This window comes from Callorhinus ursinus, unplaced genomic scaffold, assembly GCF_003265705.2.
Source record: "Callorhinus ursinus isolate GAN/ISIS: 27379988/994484 unplaced genomic scaffold, GSC_fseal_2.0 scaffold56, whole genome shotgun sequence".
NCBI classification, from domain to species: Eukaryota; Metazoa; Chordata; class Mammalia; order Carnivora; family Otariidae; genus Callorhinus; species Callorhinus ursinus.
In genome coordinates this window covers 3,649,806-3,675,904 of record NW_027397118.1, presented here as the reverse complement: position 1 = coordinate 3,675,904, position 26,099 = coordinate 3,649,806, and the positions used below count along the sequence as shown (strand labels likewise).

The 26,099-nt window shown below is 40.1% G+C and overlaps 1 long non-coding RNA gene across 1 annotated transcript in view; it reads right to left on the bottom strand.

Annotated features, from left to right (window-relative positions):
- LOC141371111 (uncharacterized) overlaps positions 1 to 21,476 on the bottom strand; it is a 146,660-nt gene extending 125,184 nt beyond the window's left edge. Inside the window, exon 1 of the long non-coding RNA XR_012375761.1 lies at positions 21,389 to 21,476. This is a non-coding gene — a long non-coding RNA (uncharacterized lncRNA). The remainder of the gene's footprint in view (positions 1 to 21,388) is intronic.
- Positions 21,477 to 26,099: the final 4,623 nt, after the last annotated feature.

Below are 26,099 nucleotides of genomic sequence, written 5' to 3'. Positions count from 1 at the left end.
GTAATTTGTTAGCTAGTATGCATTTATAAAATTACCGGGAACAATCATAAGGAGGGCTGTAAGAAGCACAGCTTAATATTGCCACCCTACAGTGACCAGTGCATCGCTGAAACTCTATATCCAAATAACTGTCAGCATTTTAAAAGAAGAAAACAAGTGGATTTTATGACTACTGTGTTGATAAAGTTGAATCCAGAAAAGGGCAGGAGCAAAACATGCATAGCTTCAGGGAAGACACCAGAAGATGCATACATAGAACAGAGAGGAGACCTAGGAAATAAAAACAAAACTATACTGACAGGTCCAAGCTGAAAGAGAGAGAGAGAGAGAGGAGCAAAAGAAGAAGGGGGGAGGCGAGAAAGAGGAAGGAAGGGAGGGAGGCGGGGGGGTGGGTGGTTTCGTTGGTTTCCAATCTTCTAGGTTCAGACAGAGGTATGAAGATTCAAGACAGATGGGTGATGCTGTCAAACTCAGGTCAGGATATCTGCTCAATACAGAGTCACTGCCCAAATGCTGAGACCGTGTTTAGGCTCTTAAAAAAAAAAAAAAAATGGCTGGTGGAATGAGAGCATCTTGCCCAGACCATCAAGCTCCTGGACCAGTTGGGTTGAATTAAAGAATGTCAAGGGGGCTTGGAAAGTACATAGAGACCAACTAGACTCCACCATGGACCGCTTTCATTAATTTCCCTTTACAAACTCCACATTTGCCAAAATTTTGTCTAACAAACTGCATTTACTCTGTAATAAACAATGTGGGGCCATTGGAGGCAAGTATACAATTTCTATTAGGCTTTTTGCAGGACTAAAAATAGCTTTTGGACCCCACTGCTACTGTTCACACCTTAATCTAATCTTTTCTCTATGGTTAAGAAATGATGCTTTCCCTAATACCAGTTATGACTGAGATTGATTCCAAAGATGGTGGATATGGCCAAGAAGCAAAGGGTATCGACTTGGTCTGTAAAGGCAATTCTATAAGTATGTACTTTCTATAGGGAAAGGACCACAGTCTCAGTCTCATAAGCTACCAATAACTCTGTCCACTGGCCCGGGACCCTGCAAATTCACACTTCCTCCTTGGGGTAAGCTGTACGACTACATAAGAACCTGTTAGACCCTATAAGGCCTGGGTTCTGACACTGGATGTCCTGGCAACTGTTCTTAGAAGTAGATAGGGTACTGGGGGATTCCAAAGAAACAAGGTACAGCCACTCCACTTAAGGAATCTATCAAGAGCAGTCCTATGTAACAAGACAGAAAATTTACACAGAACTCTGAAGTTAGGTACAGAAATTCAGCTGCTCCTTTTTCTGTAGCTGACCTCATCTTCTTGATGACATCTTAACCCTAGTCAAAAAAGGAAGGGAGAGGATTTTGATGTGCCATTTTTGGCATTTTGGTGTCATCAGATTCAAATTGTCTTCTTTGGGTAACTAAGTCTGCTTTTGGTACACAGATCTTAGGAACGTCTTTGTGCACTCATGGGTACATGTGTGTATATAAATCTACGTCACATCATTTAGATAACCATCAAAAGCAGCTTATCACTAAATTCAACATACGATGAAATTCAGTTCACTAGTGAGAGAATGCAGGGGGTGGGTGTTCTGGGTTCAACCAAGAACCAAGTCTTCCTGGATCTAGAATGAGTGTGAATACAAACTAAGAAATGTGGGCTCAACCTCACAGACAACCTCTAGTGATGCAGAACCAGAGGCACCAGGATAAAATGACCTTTTAGGGAAATGATTCTAGTAGGTTTTGCAGGATAGACTAGTAGGAAACAACAAAACCTAATGTTGTTTAATCCAGGCATGGGATCATACAGGGCCAAGGCAGAGGTAGTTGGGCAGAAAGGAAACGTGGGTATAGCTAACACTTGATGAGAAGGTCATGGTATAGGAAGGAACAGGGTCAGGGAGGAAAGAGAGAGGAAGAAGAACAAGGCTGACATTAGAGATGAAAAGCTTGGTTGGTATGTTCTTTGAAATACTACCTTTCAAGAGTCATCAGGACATTCACTTAAAGATCTGGGTTGTTTTTTTTTCTCTAAATACCTAGATGTTTATGATTCAGACTGCAATTAAAACAATGAGAATGACACTAATGCTAAACCACTCTATTTAAAACTTAACTTAAAACTTAAACAATATACTGAGTGCAAGAGAACAAAGGATAGAAGAGAAAAATCTGTTCATCAATCCTAACTTCCTTTTCCAAATCGCTAAATGACTTGATGCCATAGGAGGGTAACATTTTTCAAGGAAATGCTTCAGATACACATACACACACACACACACATACACACACACACAAAGATAGAGAGAATAACATAATCAGTTTTTGTATACCACCAAAGGATCACTTTTGAAACATATGCTTTAAAGAACAATGAGTTCAGAGGGAACACTGCCAGACCACTTAACATCAAATTTGGTGTTCTTTCTCATTAACCCCTCAAAAATATTTGTAAAGCATTTTCTGTAAGTGTTCTATCCTTTTTTTTTAAATTTCAAAGTGATTCAGCAGATCCTACCATTGTCATAATTTTTTAACCTAAATTTTGAAAGAGAAATAATACATAAATGTGATTCATAAAATCCAAAAAGTATATAAAGGTTTAAAATTAAAATGCATAAGTCTCTCTTCTTCCCCAACCCTTTGCGTTTCAAAGATAGCTATTATTTATTTTTCAAAGATAGCTATTATTAACAGTTTCTCATTTATCTTCCCAGATAAAAAGGACAAAAAAACACATTTATAATGTTCTTTTTAAATTTACACAAATGCAATCCTGGAGATCATTTATGCATCACAGGAGTAATCTATGACTATACATACCACTCCAACACATACTTGTAACAGCTGGATGGATGTACCATGTTCATATAGCCAGTCTCCTGCTGATGGACATTAGGTTGTTACCAAACCTTTGGTATTGCATTCAACGCTCAAATAAATAACCTCATGCATATGTGTTGGTATAGGTTTATAATAATATCCATAAAGTAATTTCCTAAATATGAAATTTTAGGGTCAAAGGAGACATTCATTTTTAATGTTAGTAAATATTGCCGGATTGTTCTTCAAAACGATCTTACCAATTTACATTTTCACCCAAAGTTGTAAGAGTACATATTCTTTTATTTCCTTATTATGCTGACCTATAAATCTAACTTACTATATGACTTATTTTTTTTAAGATTTTAAGATTCTCTAAGAATAGAGAGAGAGTGTGAGTCAGGGAAGAAGCAAAAGGAGAGGGAGAAAAAATGTGAAGCAGACTCCATGCTGAGCGTAGAGCCCAACACGGGACTCGATCCCACAACCTTGAGATCATGACCCGAAGAGAAACCAAGCGTCAGACGCTTAACTGACTGAGCCACCCAGGCACCCCCTGACTTACTATCTGACTTATTAATGCATTACTAACGACTACATGCCACTGTCAATTTTATTTGCTTCTTTATACAGGATGATTAAATATTCTTATGGTAGGAAGATTAGCCCTTTTTATTTCTTCCTGAATTAACCTGTGAAAACTCAGGAACGTGCTATTGCAAAGTATTTTTATTAAATGCCTTCCCTAGTTTTACACTAAGAATCATTACCTAAGAGATTTCCTATAGCTTGTAAATTTCCAAAAGAGTCAAATCTCTGGTTCAGTGAGCTCCATCAAGAATTCACATTTCCAACAAATATGCCTAGTGCTGAGGTTGTCTTATAAAAGCAACAAAATAGAACCAATGACATTTACATCACACTCAACTTATGAAGCACAATAGTAGGTGGAATCACCTGAAAAGAGATATTTAGTGTCTTGAAGAAGAGTCTGATCAAAGAGAGATGATTGATGGGTTAGCAGTAAGATTAATGTTAGGATGCTGTCTGCAGCATAACTGAAAGATAAAAGTGAATAGCAAGAATATATTTTACCTGAGTTTTCAGATACTGCCAATTTTTTGAAACAGTTCTTTTTTTTTACATTCACAAAGAAAAAGAAGGAATGACTGAATGTAGTACCAAGATGATACCTACAGCAGGTGTAATAAAAGAGATGTGATGAATTCAGGTAATCTCATCTGTAATTAAAGAAATTCAATCCATTAATGTCTTCAACCCAGACTGCATATTAGTATCATCTGGAACACTTTTTAAATCATTCAATGCCTGGGCCCTACCCCAGAGCCACTGAGTCTAGACCCAAGCATTGTTCTTTGTTGGGTGTGTTGTTTTTTTTTTTTTTAAAGTTCTCCCAGGAGATTCTAATATGTAACTATATTTGAGACTCTCTTCATTAAGAGCAACCTACAGGGTTCAGTTATATTCTCAAGGCCTTCCTAAGGTCTTCAGCTAATCTAGGGACCCCCATCCTGAAATCTTATACTCATGACCATGCCTTGCTAGGACAATCTGAAGATTGGTATATGGCATAGTATCTGTCAGAAAGCCATGTGTGCAGAAGAGTTAGCCATATCAGACACAGTGGAATACAGTGAATGTAAAACTCCTGTGGGTCTTTGAAGGAATTAATGTTTTTTAAAAAACTGACTTTATCTGGAGGATCATTTTAGCAATTTAAATCAAGTCTTTAAAATGTGCATATCTGTTGACCCATAAATCGCATTTCTAGAAACGGTGGCTATGTACAAAGAGGTAGGCATGGGCTAGGATGTTAATTTGCTGTGTTTGTTGTTTCACAAAATTGGAAACAATTCATCTAAGGAACATTAAATAAATTCAAGTTCAGCTGCACAATGGAGCATTATACAAACATTTAAAACACTATGCTTAGGATAAAATACGGCTAGTAGATTAGTCATTCCTTGACATGAAATGTATGATATGAAAAATGTTCAAAATATATGGTAAATGAAAAAGCAAGTTGTAAAGTTACACATGTAGCATGATCTCATTTCTTTATAAATGATATAATAGTAGCACATATATTGAGGGCTTCCTTCATTCTGGGTATGGTTCTAAACACCTTATAAATATTAACTCATTCACCCTTACAAAATTACTATTGTTAACCCATTTTAAATTTGAAACCAGAGTAAATACAGAGAACACACTGGTTGTTGCCAAAGGGGAGGAAGTTGGGGGGGTGGGCAAAATGGGTGAAGGGGAGTGTGAGGTACAGGCTTCCAGATTTGGAATGAATAAGCCACAAGGATGAAAGGTACAGGATAGGATATAATACCATTCTACAATGGTATCATAACAATGTTGTATGGTGACAGGCGGTAGCTACACTTGGGGTGAGCACAGCATAAAGTATAGACTTGTCCAATCACTCTGTCCTCCACCTGCAACTAATGTAGCATCGTGTGTCAACTAGACTTCAATAAAAGGGGGGGGGAGATGAAACCACCAGGACACAGAGAAGTTACTAATGTGCCTGAGGTCACACAGCCCATAAATGGCAGAGCATGGCTTTTAAATTCACACACTCTGGCCTATAACCCATGCTCTTAACTGCTGCATCACAGTACTGAGGTATGTTTGTGCGCATAAAATGTCTGAAAGGATGAAAGAGAAGTTTTACTTTGTACCCTTTGCTAAAAAATATCTGTTTTCTATAATGAGCATATGTGACACATAGTTTTTGAAAGTTGGTATATTTTTAAGGAATGGCAAAACCTTTGACAATACCAAATAAAAATCAGAAAGGAGAAAAAAAAAAGACTTACGGGGGATCAATAGAGGGCAGCTGGGCATCTGCCCAGTAAGGAAAGTTGGAGGGGAGAAACGGTCTCTGAAACTCTGCCCCAGGTCCCAGCCCGAAGAGGTACTTCCCTACCTATTCTGATACACAACAAAAGATGTAAATTTGCAAAATGAGGAAGATGGCAACAGCCAGAAGGTGGATTTGTAAATCCTGCAGAGCAAGAATTTTTCTCAGTGTAGGAGAGAAATTGTGAGGAGAGCTGAGTAGGGAGAAGTAAATGAGGAAATACTGAAAATACATGAGAGGGAAGAGCATGGGTAAGGGGGAGAGTGAGCCACTCATAAATGGAAGGAGAGAACACGGCATTTACAAAAGACTTCAAGCAAGGGGTCTACAAGGGAGCTTCCCCCTTATACCTCCCCTGACCTCTGTAAGAGCTGACGAAGCACCCGGGCCTGGACAAAGGCACATGTGAAAAGTTGGAACAGTCCTACTAATGAAGAAATGGAGCCCTCAGCGACAAAGCAGTGATTTGGAGCTCAGCAGAAGGTAGACACCAAAGGTCTGTGACGGTGCTGTGTGGCCCAATTACTCTCCTTCCAGTGACATCGGTACAATAAAATCGCAGTGCTCACACGCCTGGCACAAAGCTATTCCTACTGGCCCAGGGGCCCAGCCTTCTGGCTCTCTCTCTGCGATCATTGGGATCCGCCAGCCAAAGACGCCAGGTTGAAATTCTTCCACTTCAACCAAAGCTTCAGTGGGCAGAACTGCTTAGGAAAGTAGGACATTCATTCTGAGTTAGGGAAAAATTCTAGAGTATATTTAAAGAAATGCAGCTGGCTGTGTTACTTTTAGGAACATACAGACATTCAAACTATGATAACAAGTTCAAACTACTGCCTAATAAAAATACTTTTGGAATAAGCTACTGATTTATAACTGATATGTAAATTTGTGCTTCTAAAGTACTTAGAGGTGCTAGAAAACAGAAATTAAAACAGATTCTATTCAGTATTTTAAGTACACGGCTCCATTTTATTCCCACTTTCAGCTTCTATTTTAAGAAGGACTCTTCCCTTCTTCATAGATTCCCCATCCTTATTACTGACAAGACAAGGTTAAATAAATAAAGTTTCACTCTACATTTTGCTTCACTTAGCAGATGCCCTCAATATTTTCACACGTTCACACTTAGAATTACAGCAAAGACCACATTCAAGCCAAGAAGTGACTGTCTTTCACAATCATTCTACAACCAGAACTCTCATATTAATGAGTTTAATAGCAGATTTTTCCTCCTTTGGACACTAACCTCTTTCTGTCTTTAGATATAACATATGATACCTGGGAAGCATATGGAAATTATGCACAGACATGCACCCGGATTGTAAAAGCCTCATTGACGAAAGAGCGATCCCTACTCCTATAACTTCTTTGCCTCCTTATTATTGCAGTACATAATTCACTCCTTTGCAAGTTCAAATTGCATATTACAGTACATTAATGTTGGTCTTCATTTATAGCAACCTATCATATGGTTAGCATTCTCATTTATAACCTAAATTACTTTTATTTCTCCAGCCATTTCACCTAACTACTTCGAACCAAATGGGAAAATGATCACATGTCCCAAGTTGCAGAAATAGGTGGTAGTAAGAGTTGGCTGGGGTACAATGTTACTCATATCTGGGCGGTGGGGGTGGGCCTGTCTCTGAGGTCAGTTGCTTTTCTGCAGCTACGAAGTGTGTTAGGGTTTCCTGACTCTGTTTAGAAGCAGCCTCAACAGTGGGTAGAACAGAGGACCAACCCGGCTTTAAATAAAGATTAGAGTCAAGTGTATTTCTTAAAGGGAGGAGAAAAAGAAGCAGTTTGGAACCCTTCAATGGCTTCCCATTTACCCTAAATAAGGATGGAAAAGTCGGCCCCCTAGCATGTGGCCCCTGCCTGCCTCTCTGGTCTCATCATGTATCCCTTTACTTGGCTTCCTGCAGAGAAGCTCCCCTAGCCTCCTTTCAGTTCCTTGAACACAGCATGCTCCACTTCCACACAGGGCCTTTTCCTATAATGTCTTATTTCCCGATATACTCCCTCCCCCATCCTGCGTTTCAAAAAATCTGATCCAATCATTAATGCCTCGGAGAACCTCTTCCCTGGTTTCCCTGACTGAATCACTTTGCTCCACAATATAATCGCAGGCAGGATAATTTATGGAATCTTTTTGTTACATATACATATGTGAGTTTTCTTTCTCACATTTCCAGCCTCTAGCTTGGCCTTTTTATTCTTCCTTGCCTTACCAAGTTTTGCAAAGCAAAAAGCAAAAGCATCCCATCTTTGCCAGCAGTTTAAGCCCATCAAAGAGAGAATGCTAGGCGTCCAGAGAGGAGACACAGAAGTAGAGCACGAGAGAGTGACAAATCCTATAAGCTGCGGAGACCTTCTCTTTGCTCCCAGACATGCCCCTTAAAGAGATGGCAAGACCTCCAAAGAATGGCAACATAGCATTTCTAGAGAACTTCTTACGGGTCCAATAGCAGCATGCCTCTGTCCTCCAAAGAGACTTCTGCACTGGTCCAAAAAAAAAAGATACCAAACAATGACCATGAAAGCTGTGAGAGCTTGGAACCTGGAGGCCCTTCCCGTACTGTCCAGTTACCACCAGAAGTCCCTAGGCTGGAGTGACCAGGAAGGAGGAGGCAGCCACAGGGTAGACAGAGAGGGAACTTCCCACCTACCCAGATTGGGGAGAACTAAGATGACTTAAAAGGAAAGCATGTAATACTTGTTGCACATCCGAGTTTAAGGTTGCTGCTCATACCTGTTATATACTCATCTTCTTGCTAAAACACTTTACACTTCTCTATATTTTTCAAATTTTCTCGTTAATATTGTTCTCCTTCTCTCCTTACTAAGAGCCATGAGGACTGGGACTATGTGTTGCTCCACTACCTACTATTATTCCCAGGGTCTAGCACAGCACCTAATACACAGTAGGTGTCAATGCATTCCTTTCTTAGATTTAACTGCATAGAGTAAAACGCACAAATCCTAAGTGTACATTTTGGCGATTTTTGGCAAGTGTATGCACCAATTTAAGTAATACCTCAATCAAGGTATAGAGCATTGCTATCATCCTTGTGTTCCTTGCCAGTTTTACTCCTCTTCCCACTAGAGACAACCACTATTTTGATTTCTAACCTCATAGAGTAGTTCTCTCTATCCTTTAACTTTATATAAACGGAAACACACAGTATGAACTCTTTTGTATCTTGATTGATGCACTCATCATGTTTTTGAGATTTGCCCATATGTTGTATAAATGAGTAATCTGTTCCATTTTTGCTGCACACTATGCCACTGCATGAATTTACCACAATTTATTTATCCATTTTCTTTTAATGGGCAACAAGAAAATTTAAACATGTTTTGGATTTTTTACTATCATGAATAAAGCTGCAATGAACATTTTTACACAAGTCATTTTGTAGAAATATGCTCCCATTCTTCGTGGGTAAATAGGTGGAAGTTGAATTGCTGGATCATAGGATAGGTGCATGTTTAACTTTATAAGATGCTGCCAATTTTCAAAGCAGTTCTATAGTTTTACACCTCCAGTAACAATACATGAGCAGTCCAGTTGCTCTACATCCTTTACAGCATTAGATACAGCATTGTTAGTCCTTTTAAATGTTAGAGATTTTAGTGAATAAATCACAGTTTCTTATTATGGTTTTAATTCGTATTTCCTGGCAGGCTTACAGTGTGGAGCATCTTTTCATGTACTTAGTGGGCTTTCATATATCCTCTTTTGTGAATTGTCTAAGTCTTTTGACCATTTTGTATTGATTTGTTTCTCTTTTTGTTATTTATTTCTAAGAGTGCTTTACATATTCTGGATACAAGTGATGGGGAATGTCATCAAAGACATGACCACCAACTGACCCGTCACCCCAAGCACTCAGAGTCTCCTCACCCTCTCCCCTGTTCTTGGAATATGGGTTCCACTTGCCTTTCCTGCTCCCAGAGGCTGCTCCAAGGACATAGCCTTTGAGACAATGATATGGTTTTGCAAACACCTGCCTGGTATACATGACTGGACCCAGGCAAGGCCTCTTTATAAAATATTAAGACTTGGCGGGCCAGTACGGGGATCCATTCATCTTGGTGCCACCCAAGACATATGTAAGTTCCCTTTACTTATTAAAACTGCCATCTACCAACCTGGAGTAGTGTCTTTCTTCTCTCTCTGCCCTCTTGAGTACAAAAGGGACCAGTTTCAGATTACACTCAGGAAGCTCCCAAGAAGGTTGTGAGCTAACAAGAAGTTCTTGTGGATATATGTGGAATACTTTATGGAAAATATTGTGAATGCTTTCCCCATTCTGTGGTTCACCTTTTCATTTCTGTAACTGTGACTATTAAGGAACAGAAATTACTTTTAATGCAGTGAAGTTACTATCTCTTTCTTTTATGATCTTTGCATTTTGCTTTGGATCTAAAAAAATCTTTGCCTTTGCCCAGGTCACAAAGCTATTTGCCTATTTTTTCATCAAAAATTTCATCAAGATTCATAGTTTCAACTTTTACATTTTGAGCTGTAATCTACTTCCAGTTAATTTTGTGTATGGTGTGAGGTATGGCTTGCAGTTCATTTAATTTTTTTCATACAGATATCCTGACATCATTTGTTGAAAAGACTTTCCTCTTCCCTTGAATTGCATTGGTGTTTTCTTGGAAAAATCGATTGACTGTACATGTGTGGGTCTGTTTCTGGACTTTCCTCCAACTCCATAAACATAGTAAAACCATATTTAGTTAGGTCTTTACTTTTTCCTCAACAGTATTTTATGGGTTTCAGGGCAGAGGTATTTTATAGCTTTTGTTAGATTTATTTCTAGACAATTGTTGGTTTATGCTATTATTAGTGGTATTTTTAAAATTCTATTTTCTGATTGTTGCTAATATACAGATGTAAAATTGTTTTTTGTACATTGACTTTCTATACTAAGACCTCACTGAATTCACATATCAGATCTCTTAATATTTTAGGATTCCTTTATATATGCAATCATGTCATTGTGACTAGTTTTACTTCATCATTATCAATGTTTCATTATATTGAACTCCACTAAAACATTGAGGAGAAATGGTTTAGAGTAGAAATATTTGCCTGTTCTCAATTTTAGAATGAATGTTTTCAATATTTCACCACTAAGAGTGATGCTAACAAATGATGTTAATGTTTTCAATATTTTACCATTAAGAATGGTGACATCTTTTTCAGAGATGCCCTTTATTAAATTAAAGATATTCTTTTCTATTCCTAATTTTCTCAGAGGTTCCTCTTCCTCTTTTGCCATCATAAATGTATGCTGGATTTTGCCTAAATGCTTTTTCTGTACCTCTTGAGATTATCATATGATTTTTCTCTTTTACTCTGTCATGTGGTGAATTATATTGGTTTTTGAATGTTAATACAACCTTACATTCCTGGAATTAAACCCACTTGGTCATGATGTATTATATTTTTTATATATTGCTATACTAATTGCTAATGATACAGTAAGGATTTTTTAGTCTATTTAATGAGTGATTATGACCTGAAGTTTTCTTCTCTTGCAAAACCCTTGTCAGGTTTTGTTATGCTGGCTTTATAAAACGAATTAGAAAGTCCCTCCTCATCTTTTTTTTTAAATGAGTTTGTATAAGATTCGATTTCTTCCTTAAACATTTAATAGAATTCACCACTGAAGTTTTTTTTCCTTTGTAGAAAGGATTTTGAATTTAATTTTTAATGAATATTTAGTGCTATTCAGGTCATCTATCTCATCAGTTTTGATAAGCTGTATTTTTATGAAAGTTGTAAAATTTGGTGGCATAAAAGATCTACAGTAATAACCTCTTTCATCCTTAATGTTGGTTCTGTGTTTTCTCTCCTCTTTCTTGATCAGTGTTAGTAGTTTATCAGTGTTACTAATATTTGTTAAATGATAATCAACTTTTGGACTTGATATTTATCTACTGTTTTCCATTCTTTTTGCTTCTTAGAGAGAGAGAGAGAGTGCGCACATGGGGGCAGGAGGGGTGAGGTGGAGCAGAGGAAGAGGCTTTAGCAGGCTCCATGCTCAGTGCGGAGCCTGATGCAGGGCTTGATCTCATGACCTTGAGATCATGACCTGAACCAAAATCAAGAGCTGGACACTTAATTGACTGAGCCACCCAGGTGCCCCTACTGTTTTCCATTCTTCTATTTATTATTTCCTTCTTTTTACTTACTTTGACCGTAGTTGCTCTATTTTTCCCAATTTCTTAAGGTAATTTATTTTGGATCTTTCTTCTTTGCTAATAATAAGCATTTAAAGACAGGATTTTCTCTCTTAGCATCACTTAGATTACAAATTTTGATGGCTGTATTTTAACTATCATTTATTTCTAAATATTTCTAAATATTTTCTAATTTCCCTTATAAATTCTTCTCTGAAGCATGTGTTGTTTAATTTCCAAATATTTGGGGAGTTTATAGATACAATTTTATTATTGATTTCTAATTTAATTTTCCTTTGGTCAGAGAACATATTTTATATTATTTCAATCTTTAAAATTCTGGGGGGCTTGTTTTATAGTCCAGAATCTGTCCATTTGGTTCATCTTTAATGTGTCCTTGATAAGAATATATATTCTGTATCTGTTGATTATAAGAATTTTATAATGTCTATTAAGTTATATTGGTTGACAGAGTTGTTCAGATCATCTATACCCTTCCTGATTTTCTGTCTCCTTTTCTATCAGTTTTGGAGAAAGGAATGTCAAGGTCTCCCACTCTGACTGTGGACTGATCTATTTCTCCCTTTAGTTTTGTCAATTTTTGTTGCATGTAGTTTGATTCACTATTAGATGCACATATATTTAGGATTATGTCTTCTTGATGAATTGGCTCTTTGATTATGAAATGTCTCTCTCTTATGTCTGGTTTCAGGTCTTCTGTCTGATTAAGAGAGGCATACCAGCTTTCTATGAGCAGTGTTTGCATGGTACATCTTTTTCCTCTTTTGACTTTCCATTTACCTGCATTTTTATATTTAAGGTGCATCAACTGCAGATAGCATTTAGTTGTTTAGCCATCCTGACAATCTTGGCTTAGTAACTGGAGTATTTACTCCCATTTAAATATAATATACTTATTGGTAAAGACTGGGTTGAAATCTACCATTTTGTGATTTTTTTTCTATTTTTCCTTTTCTGTTCTCTGATCCTTGATCTTCTTTTCCTGCCTTCTTTTATACTCATTGAGTACGTTTTAGGATTTCATTTTTTCTTCTCTATGGATTTTTAATCTGTGTGTGTGTGCGTGTGCTTTCTATGGCTGCTCAAGGGAATCACGATACATATTTAAGAAATGAGTAAATGAGTGGTGCAACATGCACCCATTTACAATCCACCTTATTAATCCTTCGTCAAGCCTAGAACATCATGAACTGTAGCACAGCTACACTGATAACATGCCAGTGGAGGGGAAATCTTTAAATTCAGGCTCACAGTGTGATGTTGAGAAATTCTTGTCTCAACTTTAATACAACTGCTTCTTGGCCTAGTTGCATTTTTATGCCTTCCTTAATTCAATTATCGCTCCATCTAACAAATACACATTTCCTTCTTTGGCTATCAGTCAAAATTTCCTTTGAAGATTTAAAAAACTACAGAGGCCTAGACCAAGAGCTACTGAATCAAAATCTTCAGAGAGCTTCCAATACACAGATAAAGTTGAGAACCACTACATTACTGAATGTCCACTGAACTCTGGTCACTGGCTGTAGGTGCTAATCCCTTAATGTCCCCCACCTACATGCCACAGAGCAGGCTCCCTGACAACAATGTACACAAATTCCTTCTCTCTTCTCCTGATTATGTACGACAGGAAGGAAAAAAAAAATCAGAAACTAAAGAGGCTCATTAGGTTTCTAATAGGTTTTTTTTTCTTTTTCTCTTCTTTTTGGAGATTGGCCCCCTTGAGGCATATCGTAACTCAAAATAACTCCTGTGGGGGAAGTGTGAAGAGTAACGTTGGGACTGCAACAGCAGAACCTAATGGCCACAAAAGAAAATTAAGAGAAACAGAAACAAAAAGAGAAGGAAAAAAAAAAAAGAGGAAAGCCTTATCAATAATGTACTAGAAAAGATTTCTTTAAAATAGAAGCCTCACCTCTTCACATTTCTTCTCTGCGTGCTCTGTAGATACAGCAGACTACGGCTTGTGTATCCTTGGAATGTGTGAATTATATCTAAGCCACTGGCCCCAACTCTACTCAGTATGTGCTTTGTTTGGCCTGTCACGACCAGCTGGCAAAAGCCAGTGGATACTAACTGCCTCAAGTGGAGTCTTGGGGCCCCACAAGGCCATGAAGCAAATCTGCGACCATCATCATACCCTTCAGTCCAGTGAGTTGAGTTCCTTCCACTTTTCCATGGGGCAGAGCATACTTCAGAGTTTACCACTCACCCTGAAAGCCTGGTTCGACTATATTTCTCAGAAGCCCGGCAGGGAGAATGGAAGGAAGCCTGTTGTTCTGGTAGGGAAACTCAAAATATCTTTCCACCTCCTTTGTTGCCTTGGAAGCTATACAGTCCAAGAGAAAGAAAGAAAAACAGAAATCTACAGCAAAGAGTGGTTCAGGAAATAACTGCTATGGGAAACTACTAGAGAAATATATTAGTGCTTCTAATGACAGCTTAGACACTTGCTCACTTCCAAATTACTAGTGTTAATGCGTGCAGTGTAGTGAGTGTTCATAATGTGTAATTTTACTCTGCTTTTGTTTTTATTCCATCCTTTGGGTGGACAAGAATCGTGCTATTCTATTTCACATGGCTGCCTGTAAAATCAGGTAATGCTGTAGTTCATGAAAACAGGCACCAGGTAAACAGCACCTGTTTACAAGTGCCCAGCAGCCAGAATTTAAAATGCCTACCAACACCTCCCTCACCCTGTGGGCCTGGATACCAGCCATAGGGGGACTGGGGCTTCACACACAGGTGAGGGGGCTGATTGCACTTGAACTGGGTGTGATTTGTAAGCTGTTCACACTAGCTTACAGAAAGTCTTGCTGGGAACAGAGAAAGCAAGGTTCTCCCAAACCAGAGCCTTCAAACTGGAGGCCTGCGGGCTGGATATAACCCAAACATGGCTTCTGCAGCCCTACGTGCACCTGTGAATGAATTAGAAAAAGGCATTCCTACATGTGATTAGACCTGTTTTAGGACCTCAGCTAGAGCACAACCTACCCAATTGTATGTACACGGTGGCCCTGGCTACCACACCACGTTTCCTTCTTGCCTCCCTGAAACACTGAAAAGAGATTCCATGGGGCCAGCACTGCCCCTACGGAGAGGGTGAAATGGTGGGATCTGGAGTAAGACAGCCCTGGGTTTGCAAACTTCTTCTGCCACTTCCCGCCTATATGACATCCACCTAAAATTTGATTCCCACTCTCTTCTGCCTTTCCTTGAAGATTCAGCCTGAGGACACCTTCTCCAAGATGGAGTCTCAGGCAGCCTCCATCTTCAGGGATCAACCTGAACCTTACTACCAAACACTCTCATCCTGAACACTGAGCTCACAGTCCCACACTGCAGCTGGCAGTGAAGATCAACAGCAGCTGCCCACATGAGATGAGCCATGTGATCTAGATAGGCTTCAGGGAGACCATCTGGAGCTAGAGTTGAACAAATATGTAAGTAAGCGGTAGATAATGGGAGCCAGATTTCTCACTGCCAGAGAAAGAAATGTGCAAATAAGCAAACTAGAATTAAAAACTAGAAAACTGGAAATAAATCTGTGGTGCTGAATTAGAGTCAGAGACAAAAGTATACATTCATGTAAATTTAAATATAAGTAGCTAGAGAAATAATTGTAAGTGTCTACATTGGTTAGTTGGTTAGTATACATGCGTGTATTTCCCAGTTCTGTCCATCGAGAGGGCCTAGAAGCAGGGACACACCGGTGAACGATGAGCACACCCAGTGACCATATCTTGGTATCTAAATACCACTCTTCATTAGAAAGAATCTGGATTCCTCAGAGAAATGTTTGATTCAGGGATAGAGCACAGAAAATACATGAGCTTGATGAGCTCATGTATCATAAAAAGATGAGCTTAATCATCTTATCGTGCCAGACAGTAAGAAAGTACTAAAAAAAAAAAATAAAAATAAAAATAAAATAAAGGATGAGGGCAAAAGGACACAAGAGCCAACCTGAAGGATCTCTCAATGGCCCAAGCTGGAGCAATCTGAACAACAAAATACATAATGTAATATTAGATTATAAAGAAAAGTATAAAATAAGAATGTATGAGTCCATTCAGATATAAATAAATGCTTGAATAAATAAGTAAATGGGGAAAAGGAAGAAATCTTCCCCACCCAGAAGGTAAAGCTTTAATTCCCCTCCCTTTGGACTTGAACTGAATTTAATGACTTGCCGGCAAAGAGCAGAGCATGGAGAGGGAAAGGACAGTAACTGTGTAGTGGAGAAAGCTGGCAGACGCTGCCTTAGCCACGTGGCCAACACTACTATCACCAGTTATAAGTCGTGTTGATAATATATACCCTATGATACATATATATGATATGACATAATAGACTTGGGTTTGAATCCCAGCTCCATCATTTAGTACCTTTGGAACTGAATACAAGCCTCAGTTTCCTCCTCTGTAAAATGGGGAAAATAATAAATCTCTTCCCATGGGATTACTGTAGTAAATGTGACAAGTGGGGATCTTACAACAGGACCTGGCACTAAGTGCTCAATACATACTGGATATTATTATACTTCTTTATCCCTCCCAGCTACCTGTATAAAGAAGATCATGAATACATTTCTCGGTCCTGATGGCTACTACTGACTCTTAAGCAAATCATTTCAGAGGTTAAGGATTACATTTGACAGCTCCCAATGCAGGTTTTCTGGGGCATCTAATCCCTTATGGGAGTATTGATTCTGGCATCTAAACATGAGAGTCAGCCTTTGGGACACAAAGAAAGGCATGACTATAGGGTGGTTAGAAGCACTAGCTCTGGAGTCCAGATCCCAACTCAACCCCCAATAGCTGGATGATTAATTTTTCCACCACTTTGAGCTTCCTCATCTGCAAAATGAGTATAATACCAACATATATCTCAAAAATAACTGAATAATCCATCTCTTGGCAAAATGCCTGGCACATAGTAAGTGTTCAATAAATATTTGTTGTTATTATACAAGATAATAAAAAGAAGAATCTAGCTGCTAGTATGAGCATATTCCCTATGATGAGTAGTACATTAAAAAAAAATCTCATCCTAGGTATGAGGTTTTGTGGGGCCCTAGAGATGGCAAGAGACAAAGGTTCCTTCTTCCTCAACCCTGCTGTCTGGGAAGGGGGTGGGGAGTTGAGGCCCGAGGTCCCAACCTTGGCATCTGGGCCCACTGGCTCTCAGGAACAGCTGCTCTTCTCTCCCCTGCCACTCACAGGCCGGAAGGGTTAGGGGAAGGGGATCTGAACAGATGACCCCAGGGGCTCACAGGTCAAACACAGGCTGGGAAGGGGAGGGCCCCAGGGAGTAGCAGCTGGTGTTTGCCCGGCTGAGTCCCCTGGGGATTATTTGTTTAAGTTTCAATGAAACGATTTTAATTTAGTGGTTCTGTGTTATATGTTTAGTTTTTTTCAAGAAAAGATTTTCAATCTAGCCCCAGACCTCCCTAGAGGTTGTTGATAGTAATTTAAGTACTCAATTATTTGGTCTGATATGAGGACAATTGTTAGAGGTCACAAGTCTGACCGGGAGATCCTTATGTCAACCACTGAGACACATCCTTCTGCTTTTGGTATCATTTTATTTTATTCGTGTCAACAAATAACATACACGATTCAAAATTCTAAATCCACTAAATAATTACTTCCTATTCATCATCTATTCACTCCTTAATGACAACGAGTTTACCAGTTTCCAGGTTTGCTTTTTGGGTCCTTGCAAACACTTTTTTTTTTTTTGGCCCAAGCAGGCAAACATACGAATATATACAATTTTTGTTTGGTTTTATTTTCTGTATTTCCTTTTCACGGGAAATATTTCTCAGATCACCATGATAGCTGCTATATTTTTGCTTCCAGATGCTTAGATAGCAAATTTAGTAACATTTTAAATGAACTAGTGCTTTATTAATTACGTCTGCATTCATTTGAAAAATTATTTTTATAGATTAAAAACACCTATACTACATCATATCACACAGCAGCTAAAAGGAATGAAGTAGATCAATCTGTATCAGCACGAAAAGATCTACTAAAAGGAAGTGTTTGGCAATAATTATTTATACTTTGATATCATTTATATAAAAACTGTCCCCAAAAAACTCCATATTCACTGAGTGCCTACATAAAAGTATATAACACTCTCTGGGAAGTCACATGCCAAACCAAGAACAGTGGGAAAGGGAACAAAATGGATGAGAATCAGGGGTGGGTGGTCAAAGGGGTCATTAGCAGAATGCACACTGTGCTGGGATGGACTATGAGGTGGCACTTCTTGCTAATGACTGGCATCAACCTGACTGGTCAGTGCCCACACTCAGCTGTTGTTAGGTATTGTGACTATCACCCCTAGTCATTAGCCTTATCTTTACCGTTCAAATATTTTTAGCAAATGAATTCATGTATTTCTTCTGAAATTAAAAATGTATATGTAAGAAAAAATCCTATGTACAAAGTTCATGTATTTTATCCACAAAGAGCCTGATGAATATTGGCCGTGTTGTCCACAGACTATGATCCACTGATCCATAATACATATTTTCCAACAGCTAAAGGATGTTTCCTCAACACATTCAGCTGGACTCAAAATGCATGGGGAAACCCCTCACACCAGCCTGGGAATAGCCTCTCAGAACACAGAAGTGGACTAACTCCCTATTGTTCAAATACCAGACCCAATCTCCCCCTTCAGCCTGAGCCACTTGGATACTGAGAAACAGGGCCAGAGAATCCCTCTAGGGTCATTCCCACCTAATGGGCTACAAAGGCAAGGACTGCTCAGCAGAACTCAACTCCGACAACTTGCTGGGGTCAGCACACTTTCTCATAAAGGGCCAGATAGTAAGTAGTTTTGGCTTTGCAGTCCAGATGGTCTCTATGGAAATCAGTGGACTCTGCCATTGTGGTGCAATACAGTGAGCTGGCATGGCTATGTTCCAATAAAACATCCTTACAAAAGGAGGCCCGTGGCAGGCCACGGTTCACAAACTCTGGAAGATGACAAACGGTGTGGCCAATACTTGATCTCTTGCTAGCTCATCACTGGCCTTCGGTATCAGATTCTGAGTCCTAGATGGGACCTCATAGATTAGGAGATCTGTGCAGAGTAAAAGGCCCCAAAGCAATTGCATCCCAACCCTGCCCAGTGACCCAAAGATAAAGGACTCTGTCAGGGTGTGTGATGTTCAAGGAAATTCAGGCACTCAGGGGAAACAAGTTCACTCCAGACCCATAACCGAGGAAATGCACAGGAGCCAGATGGAAAAGGGAAGTTTCAATTTTGGTTCTCAAATCGGCATTTCCCTCTCTCTGCACCGAACGCTTGTCTCCTTAATTTAAGTAGAAGTATAGAGAAGTGAAATGTAGAAGTCAGTCACAAATCCTACCTGGGTTAGGCAGACTTTCCCTGATAAGACCCTATCTATTGTAAAGCTCCCACATCACACAAGAAATCTATCTTTATCTTAAGTAATAAGCATTATGCCAGTCAATCTTTCTGTGGCAGGTTGACACATCATTAAACCAAGGCATGAGGATTAAAAAAAAAAAAAAAGGCCCCATCAAACCATCACAACTCCCATTTCTTTTATATGTAACAATACAATAACAGCAACTTTAAAATTACAAGATGTCCTGCATTTTGCCTGACCAGCTCAAGTTTTGCCAGGCTTTCTCCAAAGATGTCACATGAATCGGGGTGCTAATCTCAAAGACGGTACTGAGTAGCTCAAGGAACAGGGCAAACAAAATAAGAGAATAACAGAAATAATCACATTCAAGTCCTCCTATAAATTGTTGAAAGTTTTTTTGTACCCAGTTAGAAACAAGGGGAAGTGGGGGAAGATCTAAAAATTGTGATTAGCGTATTATTTTTTTTCCCCTCTTGCTTCCAATTAAAGAGGGGTTTCTTCTTTCACTAGAGATGCACAGTTATTAAATCATTATGTCTTTCTTTAAAAGACCAATTTATAACAGAGGGCTCCATACTGCTGCCACTTCTGCAAGGTTGCTTATAATTGCTCCATGCAATGCTTTGACTAATTAAATCACACAAGAGATTGTTTCTTAGTAACACACCTGGTCCACGCTTTGTTGTTGGCTTTCATTAAAGCACTGTGTCTCATGCTGCCTTGTAGCATGAAAGGATATTAATCAGGTAAATGGCCATTAAAAGTCATATCAGTGTTTGCTGTGCAGTGATTATTTTCTTAAATCTTGAACAAAGGAGGTTTCTTTGAAATCTCACGGCTGGCCTCCAACCACAGGAGAGAATAGCCACACTGAAATGCTTTGTTTTTCAACCTTACCAAGAAGGAAAAACAGGAGCAAAATGCAAGGTGTGGCAAGAAATAAGATTATATTCTCTTTGTTCCGCTGGGCTATTTGGGGCAAGGAGGGACAAGTTGAACAAACTGAAATCAGTGTACAGCAAGTGCGGACAACAGACAAGAAGTGCTCTCTAAAGGCCCCCCATTCCCTGGGAGAGGAAAGCTCCACTTTCCAGGCAATGCTGCTAACGAGGTTGCATTTCAGAGCTTCAGTTAGAAATAAAAATGCCCAGGGAATCAAATGTTGCTTGCATATTAAAATGAAAAGAAAAAAAATGTTGCTAAATGTTCCTTCTGTCAACAAAGCACCAATTATGGTCTCACCTATCAGGTTCTGTATCTGGACCTGGAACAAGGTCACTCCAGTTTCATTCCCCAGCTACTCTGCCCCTCAACCCTGGAGCAGCCCCTCCAAATAAATATACATTTATAGAACCATGCCCCCACTTCCAACAGACCAAACATTCCATCCAAGAGAGGAAGGGGGTGGGGCTGCATACATACATCTACATCGGGGGGAAAAAATGACTATTTTGCCAAAGGCACCTACCTTGGATCCTGCAACGTTTTCTTCTTTTGTGCCATAAATGACCACTGCTCTGGACTGAGCAAGTACCCTTGTTGAGGCTGGGATTAAGCACTGTGCTTAATCTGGGGTTGGAATCTCAAATCCGCAACTTTGTGACTGTGTGACTGTGAGCAAACTACTTAAACCCTTTGTGCCTTGGTTTTCTCATACAGAAAATGAGCACAATATCAGCAATAGCGTATGGTTGTTATGAGAATAAAATGAATATTGTATATATAGCATACGTAGAGTCTGATATATACAGTCTATTATATATGTGCTATGTATCATACATATGATATCTGATACACCGTAAGTCCTCAACAAATATTTAGCTATAACACGTTTGATAGCTGCCAAAGGCTTACCCAGTACATGCTTTTATTCAAAACTGAGTGCCAAATGGAATACTAAAGACTCCATACTCTTGGGCAGCTCGCCCCCTGTGACACCGTACCCTGAGAGACGGGTGTGAGCTTGAACTGGTTCTCATTGAATCTACGGGAAAATGAAATCAAGGGACGTACAGTGCTCCCAGCAGGGTCCCCAGCGAGAGGCTTCTGCTCCGTGCACCAGGCCTAGGCTGTCCTCAAGACTGCTGTTCTTGCTGTCCCCTGCGCAAGAGCCCCCAGAGGAGCGACGGGGCTGAAACCGAGTCGAGGTCCCATTGTCCACACGTGTGGCCGCGTCAGCCCAGAGCGGGCGCCCTTGCCTCATCTCACGGTGGCGGTGGGGGCAGGCTGTACCCCACCGGGTCCTCCGATGGAGGAGGCCTCTGGACGTCTCCCCGCTTCCACCAGCCAGAGGAAAGCAGGCTAGTCTGCCAGGACCCGAGCTGCAAGGGCAGAAAGGCCAACACAAGTGGCCTCAGCAAGAAAGGAAGCCGAGGGCTGTCCTGGCTGGGACGTCCACGGGTGGACTCAACTTTGAACATGGACTGAACACGCCTCCAGCTTCCCTTCTCTCCCCTCTGCGGAGCCGCATTTCTTGCAGCTGGCTCCGATTCTGGCTGCATTCCGCACCGGGACAGCTTGGCGGGAAGCACCACCGACCGAGGCAGGAGCGGGAGAGAGCTCTCGGCCTGCGCTCTCGGAGAACTTGCCCCTCATTGGCCCGGACCTAGTCACGAGCCCACCCCTTCTGCAAGCACGCTGGCAAAGGGAGTTTGAATTCTGATTGGCCAGGTCAGGGTCACAGGGCGCTTCTGGGTGGAGCCAGAACCACGTGACCTGCGTGGCTGCAGGTTGGGGACGACGGGAGGTCTCAGGACTGAGGCTCTTACTGGAAGTAGCGCTTGTCAGGGTGTGGGCACAGCAAAATGGCAGATGTTCGCTGGAGTGGAGAGAGGAGGCGGCCGCGGAGGACTGGGGTGGGAGTAGGAGGAGAGCAAGAGGGAAGGTGATCTCTCCTCAGGTGTGTGTTTACTGATCTACTATCCTGTGTGAAGGGGGTTTCCGACCAGGGAGTTGGCACGGACCTCTGAAAGACCCTGCAATGGCTGCGGAAGCTGCCCTGCATCTCCGAGGCTGTGGTTCTCATATAGACTGCATGTTAAACATCCCACCGCCCGGACCCCTCTTCCAGAAATTCTGATCTAATTGATGGGGGTGGGGGAGGAGGCGTGGGTCTTTTTTTCCCCCTAAATTCCTCCAGTGATCCTGTTGGACAGCCATGTTTGAGAACCACTGTCCTGAGGCACCTGCCTTCCACATGCCCACAGAAGGAGGCTGGGAGGGGAATTCATTCAGCTCCCGAGAACTCTCGTTCTAGCTAACCAAACCAGTATCCCTCGCTCACGCCAGATTCTTAGGGCTATTAAGCCAGGGGTGCTTGGGAAGAGACTGGGGGCTGGTTCTGTTGGATGATGAGGGAATAGGTATATTAAAGGGTGCCACGTTTTACCTTCTCAGTGTTTTGCTTTTGAACTGCTCCCTCTAATATCTTTTTATCCTAGTCTCAACAGCCACGATGACATCTTATTAGCTTATAATACAAATTGACAAAAAGATGGAACTTCTGGAAAATGTGCTCAAAGGAGGAAATTATTCTCCTGCCCTTACTCTCCCTGCCCACCAGTTTCATTTCTGTTCCCTTTCCCCAGGGAAAGAAGAAAACTCCTTTGTAAGAAGACCCTATTAGATGTTTGTAGGAATTCTACTTTTACCAATTAAGAGAAGAGAGTTGCTATTTAATAAGCCAAATTTCTGATGAGGAACTGAAAATAATCAGCAACATACTAACTATAATCTATCTCCACTTGCTGGATTAAATGCCAAGAAAAGATACATTCACTGCTGTTTCTAATCTACTTTGGTTCACTATACTGCTTGAGCGTACTAGAGCTCATGTTGTTTTGTTTTGTTTTCATCTGTGATTTTCTTGAAATGTAACAGGCTCAAGAAAGGCGTAAATTCATGAACAGTGGGTCTAATAATAGATTTGTAAGCAGAGTTATGATAAGTGTCTGGGCATATTATATTTGCCCACAATTGCCATCCCTTGATGCAGAAAGTAGAACTATCAGGATGCCCTCCCTGGTCTACCCAATACAGAAATTTTATATTGTTAAAATTTAGAGGACTTCCTCAGGTACCACTCTCTTACGCTGCTTTCACATACTCAAATTTATTCTGTCATTGTGGAAGTTTTAGTGCATCTTTTGTTTTGTTCTTTATATCCTCTCTTGTATTTGTAAACCACATCCCTTGTATAAAACACTTCTGTATTATCCTATTTTGATCCTCACATCCATCCTGGAATAGCGAAGTATGTTACAGACACAAATGCTGCTAATGATTCCAGTTTTTAAGGTTATTTCTGAATTAACCAATGAGTGTACAATTCCATAGCACATTTTTGAAATATTTTTATTTTATCTTTTTAAAGATTATTTATTGATTGATTTGAGAGAGAGAGTGCCAGCACGGAGAGGGGTAAGTGGGGGTGGGAAGAGGGAAAGAATCTCAAGCAAACTCCGCACTGAGTGCAAGCCTGACAAGGGCTCGATCTCACGACCCTGAGGTCATGACCTGAGCTGAAACCAAGAGTCAGATTCTTAACTGACTGAGCCACCCAGGCACCCCTTGAAATGTTTTTTTTTTTAATTTAAATTCAATTAGCCAACATATTTCAGATGTAGTATTCAATATTTTATCAGTTATGTATAACACCCAGTGCTCATCACATCACATGCCCTCATTAATGCCCATCACCCAGTTACTCCATCCCCCTACCTACCTCCCCACCAGCAACCCTCAGTTTGCTTCCCAGAGTTAAGAGTCTTTCATGGTGCACTGTTTCTTATATTCCACATATGAGTGAAACCATATGATAATTGTCTTTCTCCGATTTACTTATTTCACTTAACAAAATACTCTCCAGTTCCATCCACATTTATATAAATGCTAAGTATTCATCCTTTCTGATGGCTGAGTACTATTTCATTGCATATATATATATATATATATATATATATACCACATTTTCTTTATCCATTCATCTGTCGGTGGACATCTCTGCTCCTTACACAGTTTGGCTATTATGGACATTGCTGTTATGAACATTGGGGTGCAGGTTCCCCTTCAGATCACTATATCTGTTTCTTTGGGGTATATACCTAGTAGTACAATTGCTGGGTCATAAGATAGCTCTATTTTCAACTTTTTGAGGAACCTCCATACTGTTTTCCAGAGTGGCTGTACCAGCTTGCATTCCCACCAACAGTCTAAGAGGGTTCCCCTTTCTCCACATCCTCACCAACATTTGTTGTTTCCTGTCTTGTTAATTTTAGCCATTCTGACTGGTGTGAGGTGATATCTCATTGTGGTTTTGATTTGTATTTCCCTGATGACAAGTGATGTTGAGCATTTTTTCATGTGTCTGTTGGCCATTGTATGTCTTCTTTGGAGAAATGTCTGTTCATGTTTTCTGCCCGTTTTTTGACTGGATTATTTGTTTTTTGGTTGTTGAGTTTGATAACTTCTTTTTATATCTTGGATACTAGCCCTTTATCTGATATGTCATTTGCAAATATATTTTTGTTGACTGTTTCCTTTGCTGTGCAGAAGCTTTTTATCTTGAAGCCCCAATAGTTCATTTTTGCTTTTGTTTCCCTTGCCTTTAGAGATGTGTCTAGCAAGAAGGTGCTGCCTGTGTTCTCCTCTAGGATTTTGATGGATTCCTGTCTCACATTTAGGTCTTTCATCCATTTTGAGTTTATTCTTTGTGTATAGTGTAAGAGAATGGTCCAGTTTCATTCTTCTGTATATGGCTGTCCAATTTTCCTCTCGAAATGTTTTTGAAGTATCACCATGTGTTAGTGGTCTCCTGTGATGGGTACATAACTCTGACATAACCCTAAAGCACAGATTTTTATTACCCAGTATTGTGTGCTACAGGCATCTTCAGCTTGTCTTTAACTTTGCCATTCCATTAAATAGAGATGAAATTCAAATCCACATGGGGACCAGGAAAGAGGAGCAGTTGCATGAGAAGGGCTAGAGAGGGACTATGGCAAACCAGAAAGCACAATCCCCTTACTGCCATGAAAAAACAAGGACCAGGTGTTGCCAGATCATCCATCGTCTCAAGAGAAACTGTTAATCCTGATCTTTGTGTAATCTCCCTATTTTGGAATTATGATAATCTTTTTTACTCTCTCTTTTTAACTCTATAGGCCAAATAGGCCGTTTTTTTTTTCTGGCTGGATTTAACCCTTGAGCTGTCACCTGTCGACCTGCTTATCCTTCATTTGTTCCTTTTTCATGAACTCAGGACAGGTGGTGACAGCATCACTTACCCAAAACAACCAAATAATTATGTCCTGGGAGTTCCAAATGGCCATGTCAAATTATTTTATCTTGTCCCTGAAAAACCCCTGCACCAGTTTTGCTTACTGTCTACATCTATTACTGTTGTGCTTTTTTTTTTCTTTTTTAAAAAGATTTATTTATCCGTTTGAGAGAGAGCGTGCACATGGGGGCAGGGAGCGACAGAAGGAGAGAATCCTCAAGCAGACTCCCCACTGAGCGCAGAACCTGATGTGGGGCTTGATTCCAGGACCCTGAGATCATGACCTGAGCCGAAATCAAGAGTTGAACACTTAACCAACTGAACCACCCAGGTGCCCTTCCTGTTATACTTTAAATATAATTCTGACACCATATATATTCCACTGAACGGTAATTATTTGTATACTAGACAGTGAGCTCCTTAAAAGCTAAAACTGTCTTTTTCATC